Genomic DNA, 16,403 nt, shown 5'->3' on the forward strand with positions numbered 1-16,403 from the left:
ACTAAATTATGGCAGGGCAGTGAGGGTCAGTGCTGGAAAAAGGACATGAGGTGGGCCCTGAGGTGCTGCTCACACTTTGTTTCCAAATCTGAGTGATCATTACATGAGTGTTTTCAATTTGTGAAGATGTATCAAATTATACATCCATCATTGTGGTACTTTTCTGAATGCGTGTTCGACTTTCATTAAAAGTTTAAAAATGACGTTAACAGAAATAAAAAACCAGTTATATGAGATGATGAAAGATGAACTTTATGACATGATAGAGAATACAGTTATAGAAAACCTCGCTACTAACTTTTGCTCATGTTTTTGCTCCATGATAGCTTCTGGAACTCCCAAGTTTATAAAGCAACTCCGATTTTGGTTTTCATTCCCACTCATGCTACATTGGGCAGGAACTGCCACCACAAAAAAAAAAAGTCGCATTTCTTTGAAACTTTCTCACTTGATTCTCATCCCCCACGACTGCTCAGCACAATTCCCACTTAGTCAAGCAGTTAGAGTGAAAAAGAACTCGGCTGGAATGCCTGGAGATCTCCTGGTGTGAGCTTTATGTGGATTAGGTAAATCACAGGTGCACACTTACCTGAAACGAGTGACAGCTTATTCATTAATCAGGTGCTCAACTGGCTGTTGCTCCAAGGTCCCCTCTGAGCTGGCGGACTCAAGGCATTGGATTAGTTCCCAGTTTGTCCCTTCCACCCCCAAATCCTCTTTTCCACTCCCCACCAGAACTCCTCTCTGCAGGCTCCAGAGCATACACCCAGGGTATATGTGATTCCCTTCTCTGTTGGATTCCCCACTCAGGGTTACCTTATGCCATTTCTCCTCCCTGTTCTACCCCTGCTTCTCTGACTGCCCCCTACACCTTCCACACATCTCAGGATATGATCTGAATTAGTTTCTCCAAAAGAGGCCCTCTCAACCCCTCTCTCTCTGCTTCCTCATCTTTCTCCCAAAGTTTTGATTTCTCCTTTTATCCTGAATTCCTTCCCTGGCATAGCCCCGAGGCTGCAGGTGCAACACAGGACTCACGTAAGCCTGCTATACAGTTCACTATCTTTTCATGATTTTAATCCAATATTTTTATTAATGGTAATCGTGACTTCTTGCTAAGCACTTAACTCCTACAATCCAATGCCCACAGTATCCTCGTTTTACCCAGGTGGAAACTGAGGCTTTCAGGAGTGACCAGCCCACAATCATGTAAGTATCAAGGTCAAGATGCAAGGTTGGCCTGGGTTCATTATGCCCATCATTGTATCAGTACATTAAGAACCTCATATCCATTCCTATCCTGGTGCATGCTTCGGCCATTGTCCCCAGCCTGCCATGACATTGGGGCCCAGTGACTCATGCACTGTCAGGTATTTAAAGAGCTCTTATGAGTCCTCTGGCTACAACTTTTTGTTTTAAATATCACATATAAGACTAAGGCCCCTCTGTTTACCTTCAGATTTACCCAAATAAAACCAAGGAACAGACATGCGCAGCTCAGCAGGAAGCCAGCTTTGGGGAAACACAAACCCCCATAGTTGAAATTGGTTCTGTATAAGATGCTATGGGTGAGGATGAGAGCTACCTACTGGTCTAAGCCAAAAGGCAACATCTCCCAAAGCTGTACTCTGCCATCTTCAAGCTGTGGGATGGGGAGGAAGTGGGGCTATAAAACATGCAAAATCTGGAGGTAGAAAATGTACGTGTCATTTAGTAGCCAACACTGCCTTTACCTGCCCAGCTCCTGACAGCTCTAGAACAAAATCCCCATGGCCTCTGCCAGGCCTCAAAGGATGTACATAGAGCTTAGCTTTGGAAAGCTACTCCTACTTTCTGGGGCTGTGGAAGCACCATGAGGCATCCAAAGGAAAAACAAATCCAAAATTTCAGATCAGTTCTGTTAAAAAGGAGGAAACTTTTTTTTTTCCTCCAGCATTTGCTCAAAATTTTCAGAAAGAGGAAAATATCCATTCTTTACAAAAAGGGTGGGGCAATCTAAATCAACCTGTCTGGATAGCTCATTTAAACAACCCAAACTCCTGGAGTCCAGAATGGGAACAAGGTCTTATAATTCTGGATAGCTTAATGTAATAAGTTGATTGTGTAATGGGCTGATAATTTAAAAATATTGGTAAGTCACTTGAGAGTCCAAAAGAAAAAAAAAATGGATTAAACTTTCCCGTCTGGGAAACCCCAGGTTCCCTCTCAACCACTGGGGACTCCCAAGAAAATAGGCCAAGATCTTGATTTTGAGGCTTGCCCTTAGGAAACTTATTTCTGTAGTAGAGAAGCTAAGACTACCTATAACAAGGCCTAAGAGTTGCTTCCAAGAAACCCTCTTTTGTCACTCAGATGTGGCCTCCCTCTCTAAGGCCAGCTCTGCAAGGAAAATCATTACTCTCCCCGCTATGTGGGACATGGCATTCAGGGGTGAAAGTCTCCCTGACAACATGGTCGTGACTCCTGGGGATTATTCTGGCCCTAGCGCCATAGGATCCATCAACAATAGCTTCCTGACCAAAAAGGGAAAAGAAGTGTAATAAAATAAGACATCAGTTGCTAAGACAGGTCAAATAGAGTCAAGAGGCTCTTCTGGAAACTACTTTCATGCAAGCTCCAGTTAGATAGTGCTAATTTTCATGGTTTGCTAAACCCCAACCAATATCACTCCTGTTAACTCTTAAGAACATCTATGACTCCGGGAGACCTGGGCTTGCCTCCTGAACCATGCACTCCCCACCCCCCATAAAAAGAAACAACACCTAGGGCTTGAACTGAGACTGTATAAAAATTTCATGCATCATGTTTGCTTCCCTGGAAAGTATAATTTCCCTGCTGAAACTTATTCCTGCAAAGAAGAAGCTAAGCCTACTTATACTTTTACCTAAGAGTCATCCCCAGAGAACCTCTTTCATTGCTCAGATGTTGCTCAGAACCTCTTTCTGTAAGTCAACTCTGCAAATCAACTCACTATCCTTCCCCCTTTGTGGGACATGACTCCCAAAGGTATGTCTCTCTGACAAGATGGGACATGACTCCCGGGGATAAGCCTGGCATCATGGGATTCAGAATTCCTGCTTGACCACAAGGGGGAAAAGAAATGAAACAAAATAAAGTTCCAGTGGCTGAGAGATTTCAGAGTCAAGAGATATTCCTTCTTAGTTTCCAGTGGATTCGAATAGCTAGCACAAAATACCGGAAATTGTTGAACTATAATCCAGTAGACTTGATTTTGATTATGATTGTATAACTAGTTTTTAAGGTGTGACCATGTGATTGTAAAAACCTGTGACTGTCCACTCCTTTTATTCATGCATGGGCAGATGAGTAATAAAATAAAGACAAAATAAATAAATAATGGAGAGGATAAGATGATGGGATGTTTGAGTGCTCTTTCTAATTTTTGTTTTATTTTATTTTATTTTGGGGGGAGTAATGAAAATGTTCAAAAATTGATTGTGATGATGAATACACAACTACATAATGATACTGTGAGCCATTGATTGTACACTTTGGATGGAATATATGGTGTGTGAAGATATCTCGATAAAATTGCATTTAAAAAAAAAGATGGGGGAAAGACTTGTTTCTTAATGATAGGTTTTACAGTCAGAGATCCAAATAAAAATAACTCTTCTCCATTTCAACAAGGAGTGGCCATAAAGAAAATAGGGCTGCTTGTCTAAACCGCACATGAAAACCAGGCTCATTAACTCAAGTTTGCAATCCAACCTTCTCCACGCCATCACCCCACAGGGTTGGAGACAGTAACCATTTGCTACCACCAAACAGCTGTTCCAGTTTTTCCAGGAATTAGCTCATTATTCTCTGTGACCACCAACCCCAAATTGAAAAAACCAGTCTATGCTGTTTTATACTAAGCTGTCTTCCCCCAAAAAGCTCCACAACATCAAACACTTTAAACTTGCAAAGATGAAATTGCATCTTGTTTCCCACCCAGCGGCAGAGCTTGCAGCCTGGTCCTCTACTTTTGAAGAAGATACCAGCTCCTGCGTTAAGTTCCTTTCCATCATTTCTGGAGGCGGGCTTCCCAACTATTGAAACTAAATGTTTCCCAGTTTTTCCTCCCACACCTGTGAACTTTGTTCCTTGATTAAATCCTAGATTCCCCTCTAAGCAGAACTGGATGTTGTCCAACCAATGTCTTCAGGTTCTTCAAACATTAACTCAGCAGTGTTATTTCAAGAGGTTAGTATGTCCTCCGTCCCTCTCCATTTGGCTTTGAGTTTGTGCCCAAGACTCCAGCTGGAAAGTCTGAGGACTGTCTATCAGTAGCATGCACCCTAACTCTTGCCAACCCCCCAGGGCCCCTCAACCAGGAGGGGAGGAGAAGTAAGTTCCCTAGTGACCCCAGGCCTCCGGTTGACATAGGCCTTTGGCATCTGCCCTGCACTCCCCACTCCCGTATGCAGCAAAGAGCGGCAAGGTAGCAGGTGGTAAAGATGAGCCATCCCTTCCTAGGTTGATCGGGTGAATAGTCTGAGAATCCATCCCAGAATAAAAGAGCCTGCTTATTTCATGGCTGGCCGTGATATGCTGGGTCACTTTGTCTCCTGGTCAGCTGCCACCAAAGCTGCCTGAATTTTTTACAGTTTCCGCCTCCAACAAAGAGGAATGGCTCTTTGAACCAGCTGTAGGGAAGACAGCTAGCTTCCCTGGAAGGAAACTTGCCGCCAACCCCGCCACGAAGGCGTGGAGCATGTGTTCCCAGCAAAGATGGGAAAATGACAAGTCAGGAGCCATTAGAGGGCAGCATGGGTCTAATTCCTGATGCTGAGCAGATTTGTTGTGTTTTTTTTTTCTGTTGGAGGATGTCTCCTAGAGGAGAAGTACTAGGACTCCAGAGTCAGCAGAAAAACAAGTTAGAAAGACACCCAGAGTGTGTGTGGGGGCGGGGGAGGAAAGTGGGGGTAGAGAAACATCAAGCTAGCCCAAAGCCCTGCCAGTGAAAGCTGCTCTTGGGGAAGCTAGGCTGTGTTTCTAGCACAAGCCAGGAATATAAAACTGGGGGGATCCAGTCTCTGAGAGAAGCTGCTGCCTGTAGAACTTGGAAGGACTCCCTGGCCCTGTGCAAAGAGCCTGAGTAAGTGCCCACGGCGGCAAGCAGGAGGGGGTCTGGGCACTCCACCCACCCGTTGTCCCCTCCCGGCCCAGCCTCCTGGAAGGGGAGCACAAAGGAGCATCTTGAGGCTGGCAGGAGCCGGGGGCAGGACCGGTTTCTACAAGGAAAGACGAAATTCGATCCCACCCGTCTGGATATATCATCTGTCTGTCTGTGGGGTGACCCAATTCTGAAACCAGCAGCCTGCCTCTGAACAGTTCTGCATCGTGCCCCCAGCTCGCAGCCCTGAGCTTGCCAGAGAGGGAAGAGCGTGGCGCCCATCCACGGGACGAACACAAGCTGGCACTCGGCTACATTTTAAAGGGCTCCTGGAGGAAAAAGGGATTGGCCCTCCTTCTTTCTGCTGCACCTCCTTTTGATCACCCAACCGGGAAAGCCCAGGTGTCCTGGAAAGAACTGGAGCGGTAGGGCTGGGCCTCTTGCTCAGTCCCCGTCACCAGTCAGGGAGCAATGGGACTTGTACCATCACATCTGTCATTCCTTCCCCCAAGCTCCCCAGGCCAGCATCGCTCCAGAACCCCATCTGATTGGAAGACCTCCCCTCAAAGATCTTAAAATGCCAAATGGAAGTTGACAGGTGGCCATAGCTTCCAGCACTTGGCCCTCGACACATGCTCCTGGGCCCAGACGCTCCCACCCCCATTTTCCCCACCTCCACCCCTCATCTTCTTTTTATTTCCTCCCTCCAGAGATCCATCGTGGCCTCAGAAAACAGCAGGCCCTGCACCATCCAGTCCCACCTGCCCGGAGTTGGTGTCCTGTGTGTCACCTTGTCCCCGTGTTTCTTTATGGAGTGACCAATGTTCACTGAGCACCACCCACACATACCTCATGACCCCCTACAGGACAAGCACAGGCTCCTCAAGGCAGGGTGGCAAGTCTGGGGGTACAGGGCCTGTCTCCTTCACCTCAGGAGGCCCCTCTCAACACCCCCCCCAACAGGGGCCCCCCAATTTCCTACACTTGGCCATGAGGATGGCTTCTGGGCCAGCCTCCTCCCTTCTCATTCAATCCAGTGGTTTCAGGTGAAGATGACTAGGGAGCTAAACCTGGGAGATGCTAATTATCGAAAGAAAATTCACAATCTAGAATAGAATGCACTTGAAACTGAGGGGAGAACCTCCCATCTTTGAGAGGGCTTCCAATTTCCAATGGCATTGGGCTAAGTATTCAGACTAAAGTTGCCACCGATAGCAATTTAAAAGCTGGATAAAATACGAAAGAACTTCAATTTTTTGTTGTTTTATTGTTAAACAGTGAGAAATACATAGTATTGGCTGCCGATGCTGCAAAGAATGAAGTACTAGGAATCACTCCTCTCCAGTCATATAAGCATCAGAAATTATGCTTTAGAATTAAAAATTGATTAACAATCAAATTGGCACTTGTGGTTTTCATGAAATTTTCTTTTGAAGTTATCTAAAAAATTATTAAACCAGACTTCATTTGTATTGCATTCATATTAGCATGACTTTTTTTTTTTTTTTAGTAGTCGATCAATTCCACCTAAACAAAGAAGATAGACCAGCTGTATTCCTCCAGGGATCTTTTTTCTGACTTGCTGCTATTCCCTCCCAATACAAAGCCACAGAAATAGCCTCCCTTTGTTTGCGGCCATCTAGGGAAAAATCATTCAGCTCTGCTCCAGCCCTCTCACTGTCTGCCCTAAACAACCATTACGTATCCTCTTGGACTTAGCGAAAAGAACTTTAGCCCCACTCCATAGCAAGGACTTATTCTTTATGGTCTGTGATCTAGGGCAAGTTCTTTACCTCTCTGAGCCAGTTTCTTCATCCCTAACATGGTACTCATAATAGTAACAGCCTCAGAGTATCATGGTAAGGATTCAATAAAAGAGGGCAGATAAAACCTTGAGCACCATATACCCAGCCAATGATAGAGCGCGATCTCTATTAGGCATTGTTATTATAATTAACTTTATGATCAGCCAGCAAAGGTTATGATTGATGTCTCATTCAACCACATGTCCAATGCTTGAATCTCTCTTGAAACATTCCACCAAGTGCTCAAGCATTCCCGATGAGTGGGGACTCACTTCCTCATGAAGTATCCTGTTCCACCTTTGGACAAATTGGCCTGCTGCCAAGCACTCCCCTATGTTGAAATGAAGTCCAATTCCAGTGAACTTGGCCCTCTTCCTTGGAGTCATAGTCTGATACCTCCTTCTCATCACAACTTTCCTAGCCTTTTTTCTCCTCACCATTATCCCCAGTTCTTTCCGACTCCTGGTGTGATGTGATTTCAAGCCCTTCACCATCCTGGTTACTCTCAGCAAATGCAAACCACTAGCCGTGTCCCTCTTAGGTGTGGTACCTGCCCAGCCCAGCCCACTTCAGGCACTGTGCTTCCTGGGGGGTGGGGAAGTCACACTTGATGGTGGCTCACTTTTTTTTGCATGGACAGGCACCAGGAATCGAACCCGGGTCTCCGGCATGGCAGGCAAAAACTCTGCCTGCTGAGCCATCATGGCCCACCCTGTTGGCCCACTTTTAACATACTATTGCCTATAGACCTTTGACATTTCTTTCACTGTTCTGCTGCATGTTTCCTACCCTGTTCTTATGAGGCTCACTTTTCCACCCAAGTGAAGAAAGTGCCATTCTTCCCTTTTTAAAAATTTTCTTATTAAATTTATCTATGGATCGTTAAGCCTTCCATCTTTCAGCTCCTGATCTGGAACCCTATGCGTTTGCCAGTCTCTCAATGTTGAATGATCAATAACTTTGATGAGGAGTGTCCTCTCTGACTTCCTATAGGTAATGGGTTAAAAGGTTGAACAAGGTGGGACTGGAGACCTCCCTTCTGGATAGCCCCAACTCCAAAATTCAGAATTGTCCCTCCCACTCGCCTGTCTTACCCCCCTCTGCCCACTGTCTCTGAAACAAATTCTGCCTAGTTTAGGCTTTCTCAGTAAGTGGCAAAGAAGTCAAGAGCCTGGGAAAAGGGGAAGAGAAGACTGGGTGGGAGGATAGAGAAAGAGAAGAGAAAAATTGAAGCACAAAAGGGCAAAGGAATGTTTAAAAAAAAAAGGAATGAGCAAAAGAGGATAGTAAGGAAGGAAATTACTTGAGGTAAATAAATAGTTAAAAGAGAGAAGGGAGGAAACGGGGGAGGAAGTACAGCTAGATTAGCATAAGGATAAAGAAATGGATAGCAGAGAACACAATGTTACAAGGTTGACAAGTTGAAAACCAGAAAAGGGTATTAGAAAACAGAGAACTTCAAAGTAACAGGGACGACAGAGATAATAGGGGACAAGGTGATAGGAACCAGGACTCCCAGACGGAAGGACCTCATTCAGACCATCCCCTGTGACAATGGGATGGTAGTATTGTTTTCCTGCAGTTGGTGGTGATCTCATCCAGACAGAAGGAGAACTTACAATTGTGATGGTTAGGCTCATGTGCCAACTTGGCAGGATAATGGTGCCCAGTTGCTTGGTCAAACAAGCACTGGCCTGGTTGTAACTGTGAGCACATTCTGTGGACTTATATCATTACTAAGTTGGTTGCATCTATGACTGATGACATTTACAATCAGCTGAGGAGATTGTCTTCAGCAGTGAGAGAAGTCTCATCCCATCAGTGGGCTTTAAAAGCAGAAGTGATGATTTCAGCAGTAGGAAAAGAGAATTTTCAGCCAGCTTCTTCTGAGGAATTCATCAGAGTTACCAGCTTGCAGCCTGCCCCATGGAATTTGGACTCATGCATCTCCCTAGCTGCGTGAGACAATTTTATAAAATCTCATAATGTTTACAGATATCCCCAGTTAGTTCTGTTTCCCTAGAGAACCCTGACTAAAACACCAACCAAGAAGCATTTGATTTCACAGAAGGATATTTTCGCCTCCCCAAAATCTTTAAGCATAGAAAATATACATATCGGTCCCTGCTGAATACAATCATCTGGAAAGGTCAAGATTGATGTAAAAAGGCCTTAAAAACAAGCCTTGATCCTATCCCATTTTACAGCTCCACATTTACAATAGCATCTCAGTTGAAGTCTAGCCTCTGTTCTTGTCTGAGGATCTCCAAACATTTGGGGAATGCTGTCTTTCGATGTGTACTTTCTGAGGGAAAAGGTTATGCTCAGAACAGAGATCAGCTCCTTCTGTGAGCCAGACTGATCGCCAAGGGCAGGTCTGAGCCAACCTCCATAAGAATCCAGAAATGGGCCTCTTGGTCCCATCTCCCTGCTACCTTGTGTGGATGGGGAGTGTTCTAGATCTTGGTTTCTTCCTTTGTAATGTAGAAATGAATAGGCTGATAATGATAACACATTTACTTCTATGGGATTTTAAGTAGGTCTGTGGGAGGGTGAGACCTTTTCCTTGTACCACATGTGCATCCATTGAAGTTCGATACCATTTGTTCTTCCAGCCCCATATATTTACAAAACCAACCAAACTAATATAGGACTATAGAGCACAAAATACTCAGAAGAGATTTCTTTAAAGCAATGCTTCCCAATGATTTTTGAGCTTGACTTACAGCAAGAAACACATTTACATCCTTAAGTAGCAGACAAGAACATACACTCAACTGAAGCAAAACTTTCATGAAACAAAATTAATCCTCAGTCTATGCAATGGTATCTGGAATTTTCCACTCTGTTTCATTTTATTAAATTCTGTGCATAGCTTACTAATAGATTTCAACTTGCAGTTTGAAAAACACTGGTCTAAATTATATGAAGAAGCAAAAGCATTGACTGCATGGCTTCCAAATAGGGATGACAGACTGAACACACACACACATTGAACAACATACGAAAAACCTACAAATGTACAAAAAGCGCAAGAAAGTGCCAGTAGCAGAGAAGAGACTTCAAGCTTCTATAAGACAAATCACCAACTCTCCATCAAAATGAAAGACATAAAAACCCACATTCAGATAGCAGACATTTTTGGTTGCCTGCTTAAAAGCCCTTACCTGATTCTTCCTTGTAATAGGATTCAGATTTTATTTAAAACCCCACATTCTCAGGGAAGACTGAGAATACTCCATTCTCAGGAGTAAATCTTAATTAATCTAATCAAGATCTTGTCTAGTGATTAGTCTACAGAGGGGCATAAAACCCTAGTTTTGGCCATGGGGCTATGAGGAAAAATCTGTCAAGGATGGAGATTAGTTCTAGGAAATATTTCATAGTTTTTAAAAGGAGTCACAGGAAGAGATAGTACCGGTTTCTGCCTCTGGAGTGTATACCACTTCCATGTTTGACCATGAAGGGAACTAACCAATCTACTCTAACAAAACAAATTTTAAAACCTGGTTCCTTGATGATGTAACTCAGCTACTAAGTTAATCAACCCCAGAACCAATTTACCTCTGGACTTTCTTATATAAGGTAACAAAATCCACTGATAAACTAACTGATATATCTAGACATGTGCGTCTGATATATCTAGACATCTCCAGTCTCACAACACTAGGGACACATTGAAGACCCTAAACTTCCAAAGAGGTGGGAAAACCAGGTAAAATCAAAAGGAACAAGAATGAAAATGGTATTGGACTTCAAGACAAACATTGGATGTCAGAAGATGACACAATGTCTTCAAAATTCTGGGAGAAAACACTTTTCTACCTAGAATCCTATTGGCAACCAAACTAGCAATCAAGAATGAAGGCAGATAAAAACATTTTTTGACATTCAAGGACTAAGAAAATTTACCTCTCGTGTACCTTTTTCTAGGAGCTAATAGTTGACAGGTTTCTGGAGAAGAAAGGAATAAAAATTAAGAAAACCAGTGACAAGAGAGCAGCGAATCCAATCAGCAGGGAGGGAAAATGGCAGTTAATTCTGCAGCCCAGAGTGAAAAACAGTCCATATAGAAGAAACAGGGAAGAATCCAACAGAAAAGAAAATTTGGCTTAAATGAGTAAATAATATGACAGACACAGTGCTCATCAGGAAAAGATAAAGACATTATATTAGCTATTGCTGTATAAAAAATCACCCCATGACTTAGAGCTCAAAACAATAAGCATCAATTATGTCAGATCATTTCTGGGGGGTCAGGAACCTAAGAGCACTTAGCTGGATGGTTCTGGCCCAGTATCTCTCCTGGGTTTACAGTCAGCAGTAAACAGAAAACTTGACTAAGACAAAAGGATCAGTTTCCAGGATGGTTCACTCAAGCAATCATCGATAGGCCTCACTTTCCTGGCACATGGACCCATCCATGGGGCTTCTCGAATGATCTCATGACAAGCAGCTAGCTTTCCCAAGAGCAAGCAATCCATGAGAAAGGTCAAGGATGGAGTGACACATTGTCATCTCCATCATGTCCTGTTTGTTAGAAGCATTTCATCAAGCACACTCCCAGGAAGGAGAGTGGGCTCTACTTTTTGAAGGGGAGAGTACCAAAGAATTTGTGGGCATATTTTTAAACTGCTACAGATATGTATATAAAAATAACATGTGAGGCAAATAGGGTAACTCAAGAAAAAGAATACTCAGAATAGATCATTTATTATTGACAAAAATTTTGGTGATAAAAATACTGATTACTGATTTAATAAAAAACGGTGATATCAATCTACCAGGGGAATGGTGAGAGGTAAACTAGAGGGTGTAAGAGAGCTAACTTCTCATGTATACTAATAGGAAATCAGTAGACATTACCTATAACTGAGAAGCCAGAAATAATGGGACAGAGGTCTATTTGTAGAGCCCTGCCCTGTTCTCAACCAACCCAGCCCACCCTCTTTCTCCCAGGGTCTTGTTTCAGGGTGCATATTACCAAGCATAAAGGGGACCCTCAAGCCTCTTTCTGGATAAAATACAGGGAGTGGAATAGATAGGTTTTTCAATAACAGGGCTTAGGAATGGTAAAGGAAAAATGGAAGAGAATCCCTATGCTTCAGCCATAGCCCACAGCAATCTTGGCCACAGGCCTTTTATCTCACCAGCCATAAAACCTTGAACTCTCCTCTAAGTTATCAAGATGCTTTCTCTTGTGCCCTGGTGGAGAATACTCTAGACCATTTGTTGCATGAATACACAATGTCTGGTCCTCAGCAAGCACTCAGTGCTTCTTCCAGCCTCTGCTCAATTCTCCCCAGTCCCTATGTCAGACTTTCATCGAGCTCCAGCACATTGATTGTCTTCCCACACCGTTAGGGACCTTGCCTCCTACTAAAGAAGGAAAATAGTATTTTCAGGGGTGAATTTCCAGGACTTCCTGACCTGTGCTTACCTTGTCCTCATCTCCTACCTCCAGACTCCAAAAAGGACCTCTCTGTCCTCCTGCCCAAGGATGGTTTTTCACTAGTGTCCTTGATCTCATTTGTCTTCCTTCTTCTAAAAAAGCACCCCCCCCCTCGCCCCCATCACCACCACCTTCCTCTGGCTTCTCCTTTTCTCCCTTTCCACTTGTTTTTTTCTCCAATTAAAACTCAAACAATAAAAGCAAACGACAAAAAAAAAATTCTCCCAACAATAGCAAGGCTCACACAAAGCAGTTTCATTAATGGACCATTACATCAGCTGATTTTTAATGGGCTCTGGAAGAGGTGAGTTTGCCTGGTTTAAAGTATTCGGCATCTGTGGGGTAGGCACACAAAAATTGATTTTGGACAATGTGTGGCTCTCATGGCTTGTTCCCACCTCAACCTTTCCCTGGCCCTCATTGCCCTCCTTCCTACACACGTGTAGAGAAATGAGTCCTCTTCTAGATGTAAGTTCTATGACAAAGCTTCCCTCCCAATATCTGAACAATCCAAAACCAGCGGCCCAAACTCCTTCCTCCATGTACTGCCTCTAACTTCAGCCCTCTGTCTCTTGCTCATATTTACCAAATTCTCTGAAAATTAGTTTCATTTAGTGTCTTTATTTCCTCACTTTTTAACCTGCTGTTTTTTGGCCTCATCTCCTACTCCCAACTGAAGAGTTCTTAGGAAAGTCACCATTTCCTGCTTAATTTCCAAATCCAGTGGACACTTTTCATTCCATTTCAATGATGTCTGTGACATGTTGGGTCATTGCTTATTCCTTCTTGAAATTCATTTCTTCCCTGGCTAGCCTTCTCCCCTGGTTCTCCTCCCACCACCATCCTCTGCTCCACACACCTTGCCACCTCAGTGTGCTTCATGAGCTCATTTTATGCCAACTTCTTTTATTTGCTGGCTCTTCCCCAGAGCTCCATGCCAAGTGTTCCTTGCTTCTCACTCTCTACACAACCCCTGAGCAATCTGATACTCTGCATGCCCTCATATACCCTACATACTCTCACGAATCATAATCTGAAGTCTTATCCCAGCTGTCTGCAACAAGGCTCCAAAAGGGGGATGAAGTCTGAAAATCTAGTCCAAAGAGTAACCCAGGTACAGGAGAAGACCACACACTCTTGGGGAGTAGGAGGAGGTGGGAGATACCACTACTGGGTCCTTGGGCTGTGGGCTGTGGGCTCCATCTCTTTCTTTCAGAGGGACAGTTGCTATGAGCTTCACAAAATTCCGTGGGGAGGGAAGTTTATGAGTACAGTGAGAAAGGATCCCATCCCATGCCCAAATGGAAGGAGGACCAGTCCACCCTAGAGTTCCAGGCTCTCTTAGATGTAAATAAAAACTGCCCTGGGCCTTCCTTGCATGGGCCTAAGGACTCTATTTTGTTTTTCTGAAGCTGCTGGAATGCAATATATCAGAAATAGAATGACTTTAAAAGGGAATTTATTAAGTTACAAGTTTACAGTTTTAAGGCATCCAGGGAAAGATACCTTGACTCAAGAAAGGCCAATGGGTCTGGAACACCTCTGTCAGCTGGGAAGGCAGGCGGCTGGCATCTGCTGGTCCTTTGGCTTCTGGTTTCAAACAGCTTCCCTAGGGTTGTTTTCTTTCTGCATCTCCAAATGTCTCTGTCTGTGTCAGCTCTTGGCTCTCTCCAAAATGTTTCCCCTTTTAAAGGACCCCAGTAAATGAATCAAGACACACCTTAAATGAGCAGAGTCACATCTCCATCTAATAAAAAGCCATGCCCACTATTGGTTGTGTCCAATCTCCATGGAAACAATCCCATCAAAAAGATTCCACCCTTTAATATTAAATCAGGATTAAAGAATATGGCTTTTCTGGGGTACACTACAGTTTCAAACCAGCACAAACTCCACACCAGACCACAAAGAACATCTTCCAACCCAGCACAGGACACTCAGCTGTCCCACATGGATGTTCTGACTCAGTTACACAAGGGTAGTGTTTAACTCCACTACAAGGGTGCAGATGTTTTCATCCTACTTGGATGGGGGGCTGTTTGGAGTCATTTTATATAAAGAATCCACTCACCAGAATACTGTCACATATTTAGTAAGCACAAATAAATTATTTTTACATAAGTCCTGTGTAAATTATAAATTGCACGATCCATGATGAGCATCAACAGAACTGTTTACTGTGACCTGTGTTCTTGCAGATGTGCATCTCTGAATGATATCCTGACCCATCCCCCTCAGTGATCAGTGATGCCCTCCTTGACAGCTGCTTGCGTAAACACCTAGAAAAATTTTTTAAAGCCAGTTCTCAGAATTTAGTTACTGAAATGCACTAAAAATGAATGCACCATTTTCAGCAATGTGGATCAAATGAAAAAGCAAACCATTCATATTTAGTGACTAACAATAAAATAATAAGGTTATACCCATTTTAAGAATGTCAACAAGCTGGGAGAATATTAAGAGAACAGGAAATTTGAGCCAGATGACACAAAAAAATAATAATAGTATGCATGGAGGATTTGGGAGGAATGCTGCTTGTCTAGGGTCAGGGTGGCAGACTTTTTATGTACAAACTCCCATCAATCGCTGCGGGCCATCAGCAGATAGAGCCCAGATAGATCACCATTCTGGACTCAGCCCTAACAGGCACTGAGGATTAAGGAGAGATGGCAGCCATAGGTGGGAGAAGGGGGACCAGGGGTGCACGGGTTTGCATCCCTTGCCTAAGACTCCTCCTCAGTAATAACAGGCCATCTAATCCGAAGGTGGAAGTCCTCAGCGTGTCAACAAACATGAGCTGGGACTCACTAAAAGGAATTGAGAAAACCTTCTCAACCAAAAGGGAGAAGAGAGAAATGAGACAAAATGAAGTGTCAATGGTTGGGAGATTTCAAACAGAGTTGAGAGGTTATCCTGGAGGTTATTCTTACACATTATATAGATATCACCATTTTAGTTAAGGTATAATGGAGAGGCTGGAGGGAACTGCCTGAGAATGTAGAGCTGTGTTCTAGTAGCCATGTTTCTTGAAGATGATTGTATAATGATATAGCTTTTACAGTGTGACTGTGTGATTGTGAAAACCTGGTGCTCCTTTCATCTACCTTATCAACAGATGAGTGAAACATATGGATTAAAGATAAATAAACAATAGGGGGAACAAATGTTAAAATAAATTTAGTAGATTGAAATGCGATCAATGAAAGGAAGGGGTAAGGGGTATGGTATGTATGAATTTTTTTCTGTTTTCTTTTTATTTCTTTTTCTGAATTGATGCAAATGTTCTAAGAAATGATCATGATGATGAATATACAACTGTGTGATGATAAAAAAAAAAGAGTGTCAACAAACTGCAGCTCAGTTGCTACCTGTTTAAAATACCATCTATGATACAACTCCCAAGTTTCTATCTGAACTCTCTTCATACTACCACACCCATATAGCTATAGCCATCTCCAACCAAAACTGAACCCTCATCTTCTCCACCACCTCTGTTCTCCTCCAGGGTTTCCTTGTTTCAAAGACATCACCGTCTACTCAACTGCTCATACCAGGGGTCAGCCTTGTTTATTCCCACTCCATCACCACACTGCCTTCAAGTCCGTTCACCAGTGCCATTCTCACTGCTCCAGCCTGGTCCAAGCCAACATCATTATGCATCTGGACTCCAGCCTAGACCTCTAGGTTGGCTGTCTGCTTCCACTCCTGCCCCCGACCTCTACATGGCAAAGAGACTAATCATTTTGCAACATAACTCAGAAGGCTTCCCAGGGAACCTGGATTAAACCCCAGTCTTTGAAGATAGCTTCCAAGGACTCGAGTGGGCTGGCCCTTGTCTACTTCTCGTTTCTCCAGATGAGCACTTCAACCTGCCGGAAGCCTCTGTCCTGCGTGGGTTCCACTCCCAAGTTGTTCGCTCGTGTTTGCCAATAGTTTCCAAGGAGGAATCAAATCTCCTTTCAGGCTAAAATGCAAAATAGGCTTATCTCCTGTGAAGGCCAAACTCTGAGCCAACCTTGTAAAA

Source organism: Tamandua tetradactyla, chromosome 25 (genome assembly GCF_023851605.1).
Source record: "Tamandua tetradactyla isolate mTamTet1 chromosome 25, mTamTet1.pri, whole genome shotgun sequence".
NCBI lineage: Eukaryota > Metazoa > Chordata > Mammalia > Pilosa > Myrmecophagidae > Tamandua > Tamandua tetradactyla.